The sequence below is a fragment of the Ambystoma mexicanum genome, chromosome 7p, assembly GCF_040938575.1.
Source record: "Ambystoma mexicanum isolate Mex_15411 chromosome 7p, UKY_AmexF1_1, whole genome shotgun sequence".
NCBI lineage: Eukaryota > Metazoa > Chordata > Amphibia > Caudata > Ambystomatidae > Ambystoma > Ambystoma mexicanum.
Genome location: NC_090939.1, coordinates 52,921,666 through 52,942,419, shown reverse-complemented (window position 1 = coordinate 52,942,419; position 20,754 = coordinate 52,921,666). Strand labels below are relative to the sequence as shown.

The following is a 20,754-nucleotide window of genomic DNA, read 5'->3' as shown; positions in this document are numbered from 1 at the left end:
GGACAACCTCATTCCTAGAAGGCAGAGCCATGAAAGTCTACTCCGACCAGGCCAACACAACCACTGACAACTTACATACCGGAGTACCCGAAGGATCCTGCACTGCCCCCACCCTCTGCAACCTTTTTACCAAGCCACTGTGTGACCTACTGGACTCGCTCGGCGTAGCATTCACAAATTATGCCGACGAAACACAAGTCCTGCTCCCCCTTTCTGGTGACTATGACCAAGACGCAGCGGCCCTCCTTCAAATTTACACCACCATACAAACTTGGATGGCACTAAATGGCCTTTCCCTCAGCGGGGACAAAACCGAGATTATACTCCTGGGTCCCAAAGAAATCTTGCCCAAACAACAAAAAAATATGACAACTTCACTATTGACAAAACCATCATCCCCGTCTCCTCAACCGTAAAAACCCTTGGCGTCTATTTAGACTCAACCCTCTCTGACTCGACAAGTCAGCGCCATTGCCTCAGCTTCGGCCCACACCACTAAAACTCATTAATGCCATCAAACCCTTCCTTTCCCCCCAAAACTGCCTCTCCATCGCCAGTGCCACTATCTGAGCTAAAATGGATTACTGCAATGCCATCCTTGCAGGCACCTCAGCCAAAAACCTTAAACTCCAAATAGTGCAGAACAATGTGCTACGTGCAGCTCTCAGCATCCCCAAACAAGCACATATTACTCCTGCCAGGAGAGCTGCTCACTGGCTACCCGTTAAGGAACGGGTCAAATTCAAAATTCTAACTATCACGCACAAATGCATGAGTCTCACAGCACCATCCTATCTAACAAACTATAAACAGAGTTAGTTCGACCCGTCCCAAAAGAAGTCACTTTGCCAACCAACTGCAAGTCCCACTCATCAAAAGAGCCAACGCCCGAGGTCTATGCTTCCCACACATTGCTCCCAAATTGTGTAATGCTCTCCCCAGCGAACTGAGAGCAGAACCATCCCTCCTCATTTTTCGCAAAGCCCTCAAAACTATTCTGTTCAACTAATCTCTCACGCTCGCCTAAAAAAAGAAAGAAAAAAAAAATATCGGTTCCTAGTGATTGTTTCGAATGGCAAAGTTTCGAAAAAAATGCATTGAAAAAATGCATTTAAAAATAAAAAATGTAATGGTGGGTCCCTACCACAAACACCCATTTTTTTACCCCTTAACACCCATTTTAGTTAAAAAAGAATAATAATAACTTTCCCTACAAAAAAAAGGAATTTTTCGATGTTTTTTTTTCCAAAACTTTGGCATTCGAAATTATGTTTTCGAAACAATGCCTAGATACCAAGAAAAATCCATAACTATGCCCCTATGCTGCCCAAACAACCTCCAAGTCATGAATGTAACTAACATCCACTGCATCCTATTTAAGTCAAGCATGTATATAAACTCAACTGTAACGAATCCTTACTGTAACCTGCAACTACTATGTATACTATGTTTTTGGTAACCACTAAACCAAAGCAGCTGCCCTGTAACTACTATGCCAGCTACTGCCTGTAACCAATATGCGCACCACTATTATTGTAACCAGCAAGTCTTTTGTAACAGCGCCACAATGCCCAAGGGCTGTTGTGCACTCTATAAATAACTAATAAATAAATAAAAGCGATTCACTCAATTTGGTGTTCCTCTCCGTGGCACTTCGGTTCCAGCAGCAGCAGCGGAAGTACAGCCAGCTTCGACAGGATGTCCAAACAAGTTCACTTTGGAGTTGATTGGTCCCACCAACTCAAGTGTAGAAGCCGTCCTTGCAAGGCTTCTCTAGTCGAGGAGCATTCAGAGTTTCAGCACAGTAGCAGGGCTTCACCGGGCAAACCAACGGTCCATGAGTTGCATCAGGCGTCTCTTCCAAGTTCTTCTTCAGATTCCTTCGTCCAGTGGTCGACTATGCCTTCCAAGCCAAAAAGCCTTGCCTTTTATGCAGGTTTCTTCCATTTCATTCCAGCATAGCTGTTAATCAAACAGCAGGGTGGCTGTCCTTGCCGGACACCAGTCAGCCGATCACCTTTGAGTGCATTCCTGTAACCAAGGGGAATAGAACAGGGAATGTCGGGCACCTCCCTCACTTCCTGCCCCTGACAGACATATTGGGGCCAGAGGCGGGCTTAACTCGTGAATCCAGCCAAAGACAAAACGAACAAAGGGACCAAACCTGGTTTGGCACGCAGAGTAAATCTCAAGAAGGACCTTTCCAGCAAGAAATGGCAAAAAAAAAGAAGACCGGGGCCATTTTGACAAAACGGGCACCAATGGGTGCTGTACTGCAGCTGTGAACACAGTACGTGGTAAAAACACACAACGGTAGTTAAAAGTAAACCACTGCCACCAGCCATTTATTGTCACAAGGATAACATAAAATTGTTACATGAGAAACTAGAAGAAGGGGATACTAAGCAGCCCCTCCAGCACCCTATATTGTAAGATAGTGTGTGCTGGGTCTAGAAAAGTTACAAATGTAAGTAAAGTCAATTTCACTTTACTGCTCTTGGAAAAAGTAGTTTATCCAAGAGAAGGTATTTAAACCTTTGGGAAATCTGAAAGGACTTCCCTGTGCCACTGCACTGAAGGTGCTGTGTGCCACAACGTAAAATGATGATGCCTATGGAGTTTGTCAGACTCCAAAACCAAAAGAAACAGTGTTCAAATCACATAAAAATACACGAAAGAGTGGGAAAATTGTCTCACTCTCTCCAGGTTAAAAATGGAAAGGTCCAAGAGTCCAGCAAAAGAGTTGGGGGTCTCTAAGGTAGAGAGGAATTAGCACATTTCTGACAATTCTCTGTAACAAGCTCCAAGCATGTAACAAGCTCCAAGCATGTAACATTACCTGCATGTCCATGACCACACAAGCAAGATTTAGGAAGGGCCAAAGCCAATAAAGGTCCTTTTAAAAGGTTGTCCGTCAACTTTGCAGAATCTACACAATCCCAACAATATCACCTATTGGTGCCAGCCATCGTGGAGTCTCTGAAACCAACCTCCCCAGTCCCTCTTGAAGCGATACAAACTTTGGTGGCAGGCATGTGACCGAGCATTATCAGAACCAAGTATACCTGGTACAGGATCCAATTTATTATTCCTTGAGCTTTTATATTTTATGCTTTTTAGTCAAACTTATATGTCGTTGTAATAAAAGGTGAATATATGCTTATTTGTAGATTCTTTTATTTTACTGGTAACATATGTACAATTAATAAAAAATGTCAAGATACTGCATGCCTCCAAATTAATAAAAGAATATTCAACGTGTACTGTTCATTTGGAGGGGAGTCTTTTGGACTAATACAATTTAACTTTGTTGAATATGGTTACGAAACATAAATCCCAAGGCTTTCTCCTGCACAACAGATCCTGTCTAGGTTAAAGCCTAGGTCAAGGTTTTGGCATCAATAGTTTGAACTGGATTAAACTCAACCCCCAAGGGCAACAAACTCCAACATTAGGCTTACCTAAACCACTAACTTGAAACTCTTAGCCACCTATACCCTCCTAAATATAAGCCTAAATCCTTGGGCCTAACCTCCAGAACTAATCCTGAAGCCTAAAATGAAAAGGCCAAGCATACAATGTATCACATCAGGTCTAGGCCTACGTTACCAACACCAGATTATAAAACCCCCAAAGTTGTAAACTGAACCCCTATGCTTGAAACCATAAACCTAAGCAGGGCAGTGGATGATTGTAGTGGCAGTATTTAATGCCCTATATTGGAACCCCTTAAATGCTGAGCTCTCTGCAATTGTATGCAAATAGGACGAGCATACTCATCCTCAGCACTTTTAAAGGTGTAAATATAATACATTTTGGGAGAGTAAATAAACAATTTGAATGCCCAATTAGGGTATCCAAATATCTACTGGTAACCAATACTTATTTGCACTTAGGTTAAGCAAATAAAAAAATAAAAAAATATGTTTTTACCTTGAAATTCCCATTTTGACCAGCCAGATTTATTACAACGCCTTGATGGCACTGCTCTACTGCTACCACTGATCCAAACACATGGGTAGAGCTGTGTGTATAGATGCAGAAGAGGCTCTAGATTTGTCCTTTCCTATTTTATCTTGAGCATTTTTACTCCCAATTTTCCATGGTTGGCAACACGTGCCTCTTTTTAGGGAGTAAAATGGCATGGGCACCACTTTGCTGTTATGATTTCTGATCCTAAAAGGTAGAAGTCTCAGATTTAATCTAAAACTGTAAATGTTAAATCTAATATCATCAATCTAAAGTTTAGCCCTCAATTCGACACCGAAGCCTAACCCCAGAGCCAAAGTCCTAACCTTCTAACTAAAGTACTAAACCTATAATCCTACGCCTAGTGCGCCAACCTAAATGCCTTATGGGTCAGAAACCCAAAGACCACATGCTTAAAATTAAACCCTTATACAGAAGGCAAGCTTCCTAAACAAAACCCAATTCTAAACTGCTATAGTTTTAACCTCGAAGCTTAACCCCTTACGACATACCACAAAGCTAAGTCTTTGAGCGAAAAGTCCCCTACTCCTTTATGAGAACGAATAGAACGGATGCAAAAAAAGTGTTAGTCCAAATAACTATCAATGGAAGTATTGCAAACAAAATTATCTCACTCATACCAGGCTCATAACTAATATTAGATACTGGCAGATAGTGCTAAACTAAAATGTGCTAATCAAATTGAGCCAAGGACATATGAAACTCACCTCTCCCAACGTTTTCAATTTGAGGGGGTTGAAGATTGCCAGTGCTGAATGACGCCCATGGGATTCAGACAGCAATCAATCGGGGAGTACAATTTAACCTGGTTTTCGGAAATCCCCTGCTAAAAGAAAGAAGGGCAAATTAACTCAATTGTACATTCTCTGTGTAAACAGAACTCTCTCAGGAGGACCGAACAGGGCCAGCATGGAATGGTCAAAACATATGCAACATGCACTTTTTATAAACATTGTAAATCACGCGTAATAGCCATAACACAAGACTGAAAAGAACATAGCACAATGAAGAGATCTGGGGTGGCTGTCAAACACACTGTAGTTGAAAGAAGAAGGATGGCCCGGTAGAACTTCATTATTGTGCAAAATTATCCCTGCTTATGAGTCCCCCAGCATTTTTGCTTGACTCTTGGATTTCTGATAAGTTTTCCTGAGTGAATGGGAACATTTTCCACCCGTTTTGGTTGTATCTTGCCAGAGTTACGATTTCCTCCAACTTTAATAGCATCTGCAATTTATTATTTCAGCACACAGCACTTTCTGTGTAGTGTTGCTGGGAGCTCTTTGAGCTGTCCTTTTTATTTGACCTTGTGCTAACTACTGTTTCAAACAGGGATACTTGTTATGCTACCCAACCTATTTTGTCGAATCAGCACCCCCACCTTATGTGGAGTGTTGAGGAGACACAATGTATCCCTTTACCACATCTGTAACTTTCTAGTTACAGTGACAGGTACATCCGAGTGGCTGATGGCAGTGGATATTTTCTACAGACTTTGTGATCTTTACACGCAGTTTGCTGTCGGAGCTGCAGTACAGAAAACATAGGTCACTATTAAAATGGTGCTGGTCTTTTTTCACCAACTCTTGATAACTTGTCCTTTCTTGAGCCTTCTTCTGCCATCCTTAGTGCGAGAGATCGTGCTTACTCTTTTCCGGGATCCCATTGGGAAGCCCGCCCGAGGGCGCAAGTGTGTCTGGGAGGACAGGAAGCTGGCAGTACATAAACTCTGCAGGTCTTTGCGCTCCAGTCTGTCGGCTTGAATCCAGTTCTCAAAGTGGCATGACTGCCGATTGGCTAGGTTCCTGCATAAAGGCGAGGGTCCTGGAGCAGAATGAGTAAGTCAACCCATGGAAGAAGAATCCGAGGAAGAAGAAGGAAGTCTGCAGCCACCTCCAGCAACCGCTGCTGCTCCAACCTGCTCTTCTGATGAACATGGAAGATCCAGACCGGACAACTTCCTCCTCTGGACTGATAGGCCTAACCAGTCTCGAGACAACCTGAATTTTGGCCATCCCTCCTGGGCTGCAATTCCCCAATACCCTGGGACCTGGACCAATCCGCTGTGCATCGTCTCCTGAAGCGCACTTTCAGCTGGAACTTGTGGTCATCCCGTTCGACCTACAGTGACTCTTTTCCACTCAGAGACGTCTCCCCTTACAAGTCAGGGACTGAGAAACAGAGAGAAGCCTGCCGTGTGACAACCGTTGCTGAACCAACAAGCCAGTATCGTGAACATCACCTGCTGGGCATACCATTGCAAGAAGTTGAGGGTCTGCCCCCGCAAAAAGTTCCTTTTTCAGCCATTTGGGTGGACAACCAAACTGTTCTCCCAGACCCAAGGACAATGGCCCTTTGGGCAACAATCCTCCGGGGGAGAGTGGTGGGGGGTGGATGTGGGGGGGTAGGTCTTCCTGACCTCAATGAAGCACCTTTAACTAAACATTTTACCTACCTGCAACACAGAAGAAACCTGGTATTTTGACAAAGTTGACAGTGTATGCCTGTCTTTGTTCTTCCGCCCTGGGGCCCTGTTCACCCTGTGTCCCCACTAACTTTGAGACTCATTCCCAGATAGGGCTGGACTTGCTGAAGTATATGTTGCTTAAAAGTACTTACCGGTATGTGTTGCTTACTTTACATTTTGGTTATAAGAATTGATTTGCTAAACTTGAATGGTACTCTAACTACTTACCTAGCTATCATGTAAGAGTTTACTATTAAGGCGAGTAATGCATTACAAAAGTCTTATATATGTTTACTTACCTGTAATTCTAACACTGTGTTTGCTACCTTAGTGTTTATCATAAATAACAGTATTTTTATAAAACTACTGTGTATAGGTATTCTTGACTATAGGTGTGCCCAGGTCTTTGTACTTACCTACAACACCTCTCCCTCTTAGACTAAGTGTGGCTGCTCGCCCATTGCTATCAAACCTTTTGGCTTGTTCAGGCCAAACCTAAGAATTGGAGCCCTGTACACCTTAGAGTGAGTCTTCTTCAGTCATACCATAGGTGGGTGTTCGGGAGAATGATCTTCTGTGCCAATTTCCTCCCACCTAAGAGACCCCCAGCTCTTTTGCTGGATTTAGGACTTTTTAATTTTAAGTCCTGAGCGAGTGGGGCCTTTTTCCTACTACATCCTGTGTTTTCCTCCCGACTAAGATTTTGTTTTCACTGTTTTTGGATTCTGACAAACTCCATAGGTATCTACTTTTTGTATGATGACAGCACCCTCAGTGCAGTGTCACTAGGAAATCCCTAGGATTTCTCTTAAGGTTTAAATAGCTTTTCTTGGGTACAATACTGTTCCCAAGAATAGTAAGGTGAAATTGATCGTGCATACCTTTTCACTTTGTAGATCCAGCACACACCATCATATGTGAAGTACTGGGGGTTTACCTAGTAGCCCCTTATCCTACTTTCTCATGTAACATTTTGGTTACATTTACTACTTTAACTTGCTGGTGGCACTGGTTTACTTTTTACTACCAGTGTGCATTTTTATAGCACGCTGAACACTCAGCTGCAGGCAAGCACCCATGGGTGACCATTTTGTCAAAATGGCCCCTCTCTTTTTTCGCCATCTTCTGTTTGTAAGGTCTTTCTTGGATTTTACTCTCTGACTGGGGTTAAGATAAAGTTGTTGGACTTGGACTGGATATAAAGTCCTACAAGATGGCAGCCCAGGGACCGGAAGAACATTTTAAACGAGGAACGGTCCCACCATACTTGGAGAGGTTTCCATCCCAGGTGGAAAGGCAGAACTTTCTCAGATTACGCCTAAACTTATTCCCTACCAGGGAGACTGTCGAAAGAAGGCCCGGGAGAATAGGATTCTTACGTGCTGTATCTGCAGAAAAGGGGTAGAAACCTTGAAGCACCTAGTTATGTTCTGTGAACCATTAACTGACACGAGAGCCAGGTTTCTGGGAATATTCTTTGAAGAATCAGTTACCAGACCACTGCAGGAATGGTGGCCAATTTTAAGGTGGGGGGAGGCTTCTGGTGAAGGTGATCTTTAGCATTCTGGAGCAAACTGACACAAAAGACATAAAAGAGAGCCTCTCTCTCATTGAATCTCGGGGGCTTGGCTCCTTTTGAACTTCTTAACTTCTGAATTGTGAAATTTTGTATTATAATTAGAACTAAGAGTAACTTTTTTTCTTTTTTTCCCTTATTAAAAATCTTGATGTTATTTTAATTTTATGTGTTTGTGTTTTGCATCTGAGGTTTTGTTTTAAATCAAATGATGCGAATAAAGTTTTACTCTCTAGGTTGAGACAGGTTTGAGCCCTCTGTGTTTTGCCTTTGGCGGCTTCAGCCCTGAAGCCCACCCCTGGCTCCAGTGTGTCTGGAAGGACAGAAGTGAGTGGGGTCCCGAAACTCCCTGTCCTTTGTTTCCAAATATGCCTAAACAAAACCAGTTTTGATTGGCCAGCTGGCTGTCTGGGAAGGACAGCCACCCTGCTGGGTGATTGACAGCCTGGGGCTGTGAATGAATGAGAACAAGCTTAAAAAGGTGAGGTTTTTGGGACTCAGTCAACCACTCTGAGAAACATCCCAAGACGAAATTGTGAAGAAAAGCCCGCTGCAACCTCCTGGACCTCGAAGTACCCCGTGAAGCCCTGCGGCTGTGCGGACCTTTTTCAAAATCGACAGAGAAACTCAGGACGGAACGACTTCTCCCCTTAAGCTGGTGGGACCAACTAGCCCCGAGACGAACTCCACTTTGGCGCAACTCCCGACTTGCTGTGCCTCTCCAGTGCTGCAGAAGCCCGATGCCAGGGGTTGAGTGTCCATTACCGAGTGCAATGTCTTCCTCAGAACCAATCCGCCCAAAAGCTCCAGGAGCCTCCGAAGGTCGCTGCAGAAACAGGAAATCCCGATCCATAGTCCCCTTACCAGAGTTCAGGACCGAGGGAGCAAGTTAAGTCCAACCGGGGATATTCGTTCTGCATCAGTGCCATTTGAAAGGTGCTGAAACCACAAACAGCCGCTGAATCGAAGAAAATTCATAGCTGACGAAGTCCGCTCCCGAGTGCTGCCACAGGAGCCCACCAGACGTCCTCCCTCTTGTCCCCACAACTGAGGCCCAGGAACAAGGGTCTGCTTGGCTGTAGCAAGGAGGAATCCAGTTGGAACACTTTCTTCAAACCCGAGGAACTGTTTCCTCGGGTTTGAAGAACCTCGGGGGCGTGGGGTATTTGCCTTATTAATGGAAAGAAGGGAGTAACGTAGTAATACATAGAGGTGCACTACTATGTTTCTTATTAAATGCGTTGCTTGCTGTGTCATGTGTTGACAATATTAAGGATTATATTCTTTTACTTCTGGTGCAAGGGGGTATCGTCTCCTGGCCCATGGAGACCCAACTAGAACAAATTCCAATATACCCTGTTTTCACAAACAGGTAACCTAAATGCACTCATGGGGTCAATAGACCTATTATTTTTGGAGAACACAAATATTCCTATGTGTTGTATAGTGCTAAACCAAAGGCACTTTCCACTTTAACTCAATTCAAAAGGATAAGCCCTGGTGGAATAAGGGCTGGTGCTGTTTGGCTGCATCTTTGTTGGGCACTTTTCTAAACTTGCGTGCCTTTTGTATTTAATTTCTACCTCTTTCCTACGCAGGCTGTGGCAGGAGTGCGGCTCCTTTAACATTCTTTGGGAAGCCCCAGAATCAGCTGACGGAGTACGCTCGCAGTGTGTGAAAACAAAAAGGGACAGCCCACAGCCCTTGCAGCTATAAGCTTGGGTGGAATAATGGCTGATGCTGTTTGGCTGTTTGGCTGCCGGATGACGGAAACCAGTAAGTCTAACAACCATTTTGCTGAGAAACCGGTTTATTAAATGTCGTTTATGCAAAACTTGTCGATAGCCCAGTTTACAACCATGGTATATTGACATTACCATCCATTTTATGAGGTGCACTTATTTCGCTCAAGCATAATTGAGAGAAAGAAGAGACGTAGCCTGCTGAAGCTCAACTTGTTCCGAGCCCATACACGCTGTGTGCCCTCTATCCTTGTCAAGAATCTTTGCCTAACTTCAATTCAATTGTTCATACCAGAGACTGCGGGGCTCGCATGGACGTTTTCATTACTGCGAGCTCTTTGATCTGGTCTTGAATGTTTCCTTGCTAAAGTACTGGCTCCGCTACTGTGGCTTTACAACCTAATCTTGGCTTGTCTTTTTCTAATATAACCAGCCCAGAGACTGCGGGGCTCGTATTCCATTCTCTTATTTTACGAGTCCTTTAATCTGGGACCTTGGTTTATCTTTGTTTCTACTGATCGCCCTAAGGTTTACTCTACCAACATGAGGTCTGGCCTACAAAGCCAAAAAGGAAACTCCATGTACCCGGATGGCATTCTGCCGGACCCGGTGGGCAGTAATCACCTACTCCCAGCTGGGGCTAAGTGTTGGTCACCCGCTATTGGCCAATTAACATCTTCAACTTCTCTCTGTGCCCCGCCACCCCTGTTTAACACTCCACTGAATTAAAAAGAGGGCCAGTAATCTACCTTTTCTACGGCCCAGCTAACACCATCAATCCATAATGAGCATTGTCCCACGGTTCCTACTCACAAAGTGCTGATTCATAACTGCGACACTGTGGGTGCATTCATTATTCCTGCTATTCCTAATGGGAAACTGTACCCCAGAACTCCCAAACAACAAAAATCGACCCAGCCTATTCTGGGACAAACATTTATGGATAATTATATCTTGAAAGCAACCTCTACAAGTACGGAAATTAAAATGCCTAAAGCCTTTAGAGGTAACGCTATGCTGGACCACTCAGCCATGACTACCCAAGACTTTTCGGCGGTACTAACAATATTACTGATATCAGTATTATTTAATGCGCAGATAAAGCTATGGACCTGCCCTCTGCTGGTGAAACTCCTCTGGGCCAGATCCCACAGACCAGGGGCAGGCCTTCCCAAAATACTCCAACTGCCCTTACTAAAATCAATGAGGGGACAGACGCAAACAAAGTAAACTCTGCGGTGGATGCAAGTTCCTGGGATGATAATCAGAGGCATGAAAAATCTCCAAGACTGCATCATACTCTTAAAGACCTCGATGAACGCATTCGTTTTACTCACTCGACAGTTTCTGCTTTGAATGTGGTGCTCAGCTAATTTGTTGACCTGTAGGACAACATTTGGGCAGAACTAAAGTACTCTCAAATACTAATTTCTGAAGTCAACTCTAAAATGTACTGTATTGGCACCGAAATCCTTGTAGAGCAAACAAAGTGGATTGGATTGGAACCGAATTGTCTCAGAGATCAACAGCGCAGGCCCAGTTACGTGGCCTATATGGTGGCTCAACCTCCTCTACTGACCCGCAGACTCTTCCAACAAGACCTGAGATAATAGAAATCTTGGACAATGTGGCTACTCCGGAACTCCCTATTATGCGTCCAACGTTGATGCCACCCAATGTAGAAGGCTCCGACTGCCCTATTATAAGGGCTACTCCATCTACCTCATCAGTCTCTACTGAACTCTTCAAATCTGAATTCTACGGCTAACCAATTTCCAACTGTGGCTGGTGCCTTGACCCAGGATGTAATTACCAAGATCGGCGCCACGAAAACCGAGATCTATTAAGCGGAAAATGGCTACAAAATGCCCTAGTTTATTGTTTGCCAAAACTCCAGCTATTTAAACCAAACCTAGGGCCTATCTCAGAGGGATTGGGGACCCCAGCTGCAACCGCACTGAAACCAAAACTGGTTGATTCCACTGCACAAACTGACATGCTTACTCCTGTCAATGCGCATGCTCCCTGCATTCTGCAAATGTGCAACTTAGATAACTTCCCGAAGACCCCGAAGATCGCTGGGTCAGACGTCCTTCAGCTGCCACCGACTACATCACTGTTAGCCCCCCCGGCTTTGCGCTGGGGATGTGGCCCTGGCAAAACCAAGACTTTAGAAGGAGACTTTGTACCATCTCTTGTGGATCAGCCCAATCTGCCGATGAAAAGACTGGCCGACCATTTCAGCTCCCAATTTGGGGCCCCCCCTCAGGCTATCTCCTCCGCAAAGAATCAACCTAATCATTAACTGAGCCTTGTACCTCCTTTGGACTTGGGGATAGGGTGGGGGGGGGGGGGGGGGGAGTTCCAGGCAGACAATATTCCCCCAGTATCTCAGTATCCATCTATTTCGGCAGGCATAAGAGACTTGGTGGACCGGCTTCATAAACCATCTTCCAGGCCTCCGCAGCTTGATTCTCCTAATTTACATGGTGCAAGCTCAAAAGGTCCCCAAGTCACTTTTTGGATACCCTAAAGGGACAACAATGTAATAATACTTCCAATAAGAAACCGCTGAACTTAATTAGAATAAAGAGCCGGCTGGAGTTGGAAGTACCATTTTGCCTAAACAGATGCAATGTTCTGACTATATTTGCAGAAATACCTGCCCTTTCTCTAATTTCTTCCAAGGATATCGCCAGGGTAGCCTTTCCGGACCGAGAGTGTTGAGATACTAGCTTGCTTCTTCTTTCCTCCCCTCTAGTCAAGGAACTTATCCTTACTCACATTGTGCCCCTGAGGGACCTGGGCTTTGAGGTGGAATCCAGACTGTCTTGGGAAACTGAGTCTCAGGGGCCCGCTACTTCCCAGTTAAATTCTAAACCCTCTATGGATCGTCTGCGTGGCCTTCAAGAAAGGACAGATGCAAAGAATTCACCAGAACAGCATGATTTAGATGTTGACTGGGCCACCATTATCTCGACGCTGTGGCAAAAACTTGTGCCCTAGTCAGTCTACTTCCGGGACTGACCGAACTGGTGCCTTGGACTTCTGTCTCAAGTCGTGGAACTCTAGAGGCAATCTTCATTTATTCGCTAATTTGGACGGCCTGTTGCTGCTGAGAGATGTTAACATTGTTTGCTTACAGGATACCTGGATGACCTCGACCCCATACCTAGATGGCTACCAAATTTTTGACCAGCTTGCCAGACAGAACTTGGGGGGGTAGACCATCAGGGTGTCTTTTAGTTGCGATTGACACCTGCATAGGTCTTAAGGGTAATGCTCTCCTGGGCCTTCCATTTGGGGCACTGGGCGTCAATCTTTCATCTAGCAATGGGGACTTGAAGTTACTAATCATACATTTATTGGCACAATGGGATTGCTGCGGTCGAACCTTTTGTTACAGCTTTTTCTCAGGTTATTCTTGATTGGTCCTCCATTAACATCTCTCGCCATGTTTTATTAGCGGGGGACTTAAAACTGTGAATGTGTATTTGAGAAACCTACATGTGAAATTTGTGAGATGAATATGGTGCACCTATGCTGCTCCAAGAAAAAACAAGCGGGCTATGCATTGTATGCTGGGTTGGGTAACGTTGGCTTACAACCCCTGGCAGGCAACTTAAAATCTCAAACTGACGACACCACCTGGCACACCTGGCGGTGTGGAGATTCCACCTCCATGCTTGATTATATTTTTGTAGATGACTACTTATGCAAAAAATGTTTGTTGTTTGAAATCCACATGAATAGTTGGAGTGATCATGGCACCTTAACAGCCACCTTTGAGTTAAACTATGTTCACGGGACACTGCATACTCATTTGCAAGTTATACCCAATTCATCTGGCACCACTGTTCGCTGGACATCAAATAACATTGATACCCTTAACCTTAATCTAAGGACAAAGCTCAATCAAACCACTTACAATTGGAAAATGGCCACCTTTAATACAGTGGCTATCATGTCCCTTGTAAGCGCAGCGGTAGATGAATTGGGGAAACGGTCTGCTATTTATGTGCCTGCTGTTCGGCATACTCATTGCTATAACTCAGATTTGGCGTTGGCCAAAACCATCAAGAATAAAGGCCTTATGAGACTCAGATTATCTAACCTTGATGTGACTGTACAATCTGGTCTCATTAGAAAGACCAATCAAGTGTATAAAAATCTATGCAAAACTGTTAAGCATCAGCTTTTACAACAAGATGCTGAACTAATGCTTCAGGTCCTCATAAAGTCGAATGTGGATGCATTTCGGTCCATCGTCAATGGACAAGACAATCACCCGGGTACTGTCCTATTGAATCCGATCTTGGAACAAGTCTGGTTGGACTCTTATACCAATAGATTTGCCCTAAATCCTTCTCAGGGGGACAACTTCATGGACTGTATACCAAAATGCCCCACCCTAAAATGGGAGCCCTCTATTGAGATTGATTTTGTCTTGGGTCTAATTAAAAAGTGTAAATGATCTAGAGCACCAGGCCCTAACGGGCTAACAAATAACACATTTAAGTCTGACCCAAATTTATGGGCCAATCCCTTGTGCCTCGAGTTTGGAGACATTCTTCAATCTTGAGTCTGCCCAAATTCATGGTCATTAGCAAACGTCATACCCATCTTTAAATGTGGCAGTAGGTCCGATCCAAAAAATGCTCGGCCAATTGCGTTGATAGACGCAGATTGTAAAATCTTCTCTGCCCTACTTCTTTCACATCTTAAGGATTGGGAAAAGAATTGCCATCGTTTGAGCCCTTTCCAAACTGGTTTTCGCAAATCCCATTCCACTAAACTCAACGGAATTTTGGTCAAATGCATTCAGGATGCTGCCTGGAGTAGGTACAGGGGCCCCATCTTTGTGGACTCTGTAGACCTCTCGGCAGCCTTCGATTGAGTTTACCGCGAAAAGGCTGTGGTGCAAGCTAGCATTTTGGGGCCTACCAACGGGTCTACTAAGTCTTTTGAAGGGGATTTACACTAACTCTGGTGTGAGAATACGCTTAAACCAAAAGGGCAACATGTCAGCTGTTGTTCATACTTACTGTGGGGTTAGACAGGGGTGTGTCTTAGCTCTGTGGGTGTTCAATCAGTACGTTTCTGATGCAGCTGAACATTTGCACAAGGAGGGTTTACTAGCTCCAAGCCTGGGATCCGCTAAGATTGTATGGTTGGCTTATGCAGACGACTTCTTGCTATTTGACTCAACTAAGGTGGGGATCCAGGGCCTCTTGGACGTTTTTGCCAACTATGCCAAGATAAATGGCTTCATCATCAGAATTTCATAGGAAAACAAGTTATTCTTATAATTTGGCGGGGGTCAGGGAGCCCACCTCTAACAGCTTTATCCATCTCGGCTATTTATGCTGGTGCTACTAGTGGCTCGAGAAGGCTGAGATGTGCTTCTTAACAAAGCTAAGGCACTGCAAAATCAGATCTTTAAAAATCGACCGTAAATACGGTCGATTTTCTATTAAACCAGCTTTCCTCTTCTTTGAAGGGACAATAGCCCCCAAATTGTCATACGGCTTGGAGTTATGTATAGTGCCATCTGTCTCTAAACTTGACGCGATCGAAGGTGCCATTTGGAGACGGTCCTTTCCCTACCGAATGCGGTCCCTTTGGCTGCAATTCGGTATGAATTAGGCTATGTCTCCTTAAAGTCTCGTGTTCACTGGAGGATGCTTACGATTTAAGCGAAACTTAAGGTTCCACTATCCAACACTTTATACAAACTTGTTGCAAAGAATATTGAACACCCTGGCTTCCTAACCAATTTCTGCAACTCATGTGAAACAATTCTCCATAACGTTGACTCTGATTTAGAACAACTAACTACCAACCCAATGAAAACTAAAAAGAAATTGCTGGATTATGATTGGTGCCTCACCATTGATTGTTTCCATTCATATAATTCCATGAACCTTCTATCACATGAACATAAGAAAATAGTGTGCCTCTCTCAGATTCTCACTATTTTCCCAAATAGAATCCATCGATTCTCATTGTTAAGATTGCGCTGGAACATCCTTCATTAAACTGCGCAGAAAACAAATCAAGGTGGAAGATAGTCTTTGTAGATTTTGCCAGTCAGCCCCTGAAACGGCCAAACATCTTGTGTTATTCTGTACACAATTTAACATTCTAAGAGACTCTTGTCTACGTGCATTGAAGGTCTTGTAGTTGGGTCTACCTGTTGATCTGGTATGGCAACGCTGTCAATGTATTCAAAATACGCAAGAGAGATTGGCACTGTCCGGTTTCATTCATAATCTTCAATTGGATTGCTCTAGATAAACTGTCGCAAACATATCCAGGTCACTTCTGCCATTTGTTGTCTGATTTGTTTTTCCTTTTCTCTGGTGATTCACTTCTCTGTTAAAATAAGTTATTGTTTTATTTTCATATGAGGACTGCTGTACGGCTGATATTTATTTTGCTTCATTGACTAATTTTACTATGTATGTACTGTACATTTTTTCTTCTTTCACTTTCGTAAAGGTTTAATAAAACCATATACAATAAAAAAATGACAATTACACAATTCTCTTAGTGCATAAAAAATGTTTTATTCAAATTTCAAACTTCACATTTCAACAAATTACTGAGAAGCAAAGTTCAATTTCACCATCGAAATACCCTTCCTGGTTTACAAAGAAAAATATTTCATGGTATGGTACTATCAACGTCCTATCATCCATTTGTTAATGTGCAGTATTAAACACACAAAGATGGCTTTCCCTTGAGCCCAATTCAAGTCCATTTACAGTTTTAGGTTACAATGAAATCATTCAACAAATAGCCGGCGCGTTTCGGATATACTATACATCATCAGGGCTTGTTTAGCATACATTTCTAGCTTGCAGTCTTGGTTCACATTCATCTGTGTACCTGAAATCCATAATAGTATATATTTTAATATTAGTGCTTATGCATTAACCCTATCAAGCTAATTAATTATATAAAAAAATGACTATCCTCGTGAGGTTCTCCGTCATTCCAACACTTAAAAATTGCTCTGGTCCTTTAGTGACCCAGTTACTCCTCAATTACAGTAAAATTAGATGTCACAACCGCCAAACCACAGCTTTGGTCCTGAAAATTCCTGCCAGTGGAGTAACTTTGCTGAAAAAGTTGGGGGGACATGACATCTGAAGAAAAGGTGCCCCAGCCAAATGAATGGGGACAAAATGGTGTGCCATGAAAGTTGGGGGGGACAAACACCCCTGTCCCCCCCTAAAATTACGCCCATAATTCCTGCATACGCTGCTTCAAGACTACGTCATCAGTGATGAAGTGGCAGCGCATAACATAGAATATTTTGACCTAAATCAGTCTGGGGAGATCCCCTTCAATATTATCTGGGACGCGTTTAAAGTCACCACGAGGGGCGTTCTTATAGCAGCAGATGCTAAAAGACACAAACCGCTTATGTCCCTAGAATTGGACTTAGAAGCAGAATCATCATGCATTATGAAAAAGATGGAAACCGACATGGTCCCAGTATACAGAAAATATTCTGCATAGCGTATCTTAAGCTAAACCTTCATCTAAGAAAGCAGAAAAAGCTCTTGTTATCACTTAAACAGAGGTACTACATAAACGCTAATAAAATGGATCGCCTCCTGGCAGCTAAACTTTGCCAAAAGGGTGGCCTGCAGGATTAAACAACAAATTAAACTACCATCATTAATACACATGGACCAAATCAAGACAAACACACAATAACATACGTAGAGTATGCCATATATTTGAAAAGGTTGAGGAAAAACAGATCCCTGCTGTGCTAGTTTATATAGACGCCAAGAAGGCATTTGACAACATAGAATGGTCTTTTCTTTTTCAGACATTGGAGAGATTGGGGTTCGACCCGCACTATATAAAATGGACCAGAGCAAACTATCAGAATCCATCTGCAAGGCGGTCAATAAATGGCCAGTTATTTCCCTTCATCGCAGGACTAAACAGGGATGTCCTCTCTATCCAATGTTATAGGCTTTACACTTAAAACCTTTGTTGGCTACAATTAGACAAACCAAAGAAATAAAGGTGTTATGATTGGCGGGGTGCAGCACAAAGTAATGACTTACACCAATGATATGCTGCTCATGGTAACAGATGCATCAAAACACGTTACGGGCAGCCACACGCGCATTAGAAAAATTTGGAGTAGCACCGGGACCGAAAATAAACATGTATAAGTCAGATATCTAAAACCTATCATTATATTTGGCAGAAACCTTAGACTTGCAGGTAGGCACTTCTGATGGGGACAGGAAGCAATCACATTATTAGGGGTATCACCCCATTCCCTAAAGCCTTATACGCTAATTATCCTCCTCTACTAAAAGACATTGAATCTCAACTTAAAAAAATGAGACCCACTTATGATTTTGTGGCTGAACAGAATTAACTCAGTGAAGATGGTTACCCTACCTAGAGCACTATTTAAAGCATTACCTATTAAGGTACTACTGTCTTTTTTCCATACAATATATAGAGCCGTCTATACCTTTGTATGGCAAAATAAGACCCTGCGGATAGCCCCAGCCACTTTTAATACTACCACCAGACAAGGGTGGGATGGGCCTTTCGAACCTTTTGGCATGATACTGTGCGGCGCAAATAAGAGTGATAAAGGAATGGTCCGCAGAATCAGTTGAGAAACATTGGGTGCAGATGGAACTAGTTGTGGGGGACCTAGACTAAAGGATGTTCTTTGGTTGCCAAATTCCGATTGCCCCGCCAATATACATGCGAGTGAAATAATGCACACTGTGGGAAACACCTGGGATGATGCAGTGAAAACACACAGTATTACAACCTTCCCTTTTCCCTTCACACCTTTATTCTTCAATCCCCAATTTCCTACAGGCCTAGACCCAAATGCATTCAGGGAATGGAAGGTGGCAGGGTACGGGAAACAGATATGTTCTCAGGAGAAACAGTAAAATCATTTTTAGAATGTAAACGGGAGCTGGAGTTACACCAGGTTTCAGTATTTCTCTGGCTCCCCCGGTTAAGCAGCGGCCACCAGGGAACTAACATCTTTTCAACAATTTATGATATCTGTGGAGTCATGCCTCGGGTGATGCCGCGGCGTGCACTCAACTCGCACGAGCCCGGAGAAACGGGACACCCTGGCAGCATGCCCGCCCTTCCCGTTGTAGCAAGGAAAGGGGAAGCCGCCGCGGTCAGCCGCGCTGCTGGCGGCCGCGGCGACGCTGAGGACAGAGCCGCTATTGACAGCCGCGGCAAAGCCGCGAGAGAAGCCTCTGGGGACAGCCGCGGCGGGCCCACGGAACACTCACCTGGGTTCCACCCCGGCCCGGGAAAAGGGGTGTCGTGCTCGCGGTGGTTCCCGGGACGCAGGAGGGCAGCGACCGGATCGCCGCCCCCGTGCTCCTACTGATGGTGCCAGGACCGCATGTGGATGGAAAAGGACACCCATCGTCCAGATGCGTCCTTACACCGCGCGGCCACAGCCGCATGGCCGGTGTGAACCCTCACCACCTCAAGGAAATCGGGAATGGGGACAGCCCGGGGCGGCAACCTTTAAGGGAGGCGGGACAACGTCCCAGGAACCAATGAGAAGGGGTTTAGCCCAGGTTCTCAGTGATTGGAGGGGGTTTGAAACCTCCTGTTATGATAAAAGGGCGCCAAACCAAACTAATGGGTTGCTCTCATTCCACAGGACACGGAGAAAGGAGAGAGGGGAGAACCAGAGTGGTGGGCCTATCCGGACACCTCAAGATAAGACCAGACCAGGACTAACGTCGTTATATTTTGGAAGACCAAGACACCGGTGAAGTCAACCGGGAGGACTTGATAGTAATTCCCTTAAACATAACGCTATCCTTCAACCAGTGATTAAAGATATTGTTTCAACATCCACCTGTCTCCGAGCTTAATTCCACACTGGCGACGAAGGTGGGATTTCTGACAGCGCTATGGAGGCATTGATAAAGACCCTGACGGAGGGTCAGCAGCAATTGCAACAGATGGTGCAGCTACAGTCACAACAAGCAGCTGCGGATCGGCAAGCCTTTCAACAGGCCATCCAGCTGCAGGGTACTATGCAGACCACTGAGCAGGACACACAGCATGAGACCATAACCCGTCTCACGGATGCAGTAGCCAATACAAGAAACCAACCACTGGTGCCCTCGGCCCTCCTGCAGAAGTATAGGGACGGGGAGGACCCTGCCTTTTTCTTTACCAGTTTCGAACGCATAGCCAGGAATGCGCAATGGCCTCCAGACCGGTGGGGTCAGTATGTCGCCCCCCTTCTATCTGGGGTGATGCAGGGCGCCTACCAGGCGGTAAACCCCAACGGCAATACGCCGTACGGAGAGATCAAGGCCGCAGTACTGGACCGTTTAGGCCTGGACGATGAAGCCTACCGGATCCAGCTAAGGGAAGCCAGACTCAGGGCTGGGGAAAGCCCACGCCAGCTGTTTTACAGGATAAAAGACCTAGCCGAGAAGTGGTTGCTGGCTCCAAACCCCGCTAACTAACCCCTGCTCGATAAAATTATACTGGAACAGTTCATAGAAGCCCTGCCTGGGCAAATGCAGAAATGGGTCAGGCAGCATCATCGGCCCACCCTAACCGAGGCAGTGGACATAGCGTCGGCATACCAGAAGGCAGGTCACTTCCGGCTACCACCCACAGCCCGCATTGCCATCCCGGTTTCCGACCCCCATGTGATTAGGGGTAGCCGAGTCCTACCCATAAGATGGAAACCCTCAGACGAGAACACCAGGAGATCAGAGGACAAGAGACCAGGAAGCGAAGAGAAGGCCCCAATGGCAACACCTGGTTACAAGCAAGCGCAGTGCTATGAGTGCAACGAGTGGGGCCACATAGCCCGGTTTTGTCCCAGGAGAAGACCGGTTGAACCCATGGACATCGGTTACCTGAACCCAATAGACGAGGAGGGCGTCCTGGGACCCTATGTGATGGACATTCGTGTCGAC

The 20,754-nt window shown here is 44.8% G+C and overlaps 1 protein-coding gene across 4 annotated transcripts in view; it reads right to left on the bottom strand.

Annotated features, from left to right (window-relative positions):
- The window catches only part of GDAP2 (ganglioside induced differentiation associated protein 2), a 1,016,820-nt gene that overhangs the window by 953,526 nt on the left and 42,540 nt on the right, over window positions 1–20,754 (bottom strand). For 2 of the 4 annotated variants that reach the window (XM_069635760.1, XM_069635762.1), the window contains exon 2: window positions 4,698–4,816. The gene's annotated coding sequence lies outside the window, so the exon portion shown is untranslated. The remainder of the gene's footprint in view (window positions 1–4,697; window positions 4,817–20,754) is intronic. The other 2 variants (XM_069635761.1, XM_069635764.1) reach the window with 1 other exon arrangement.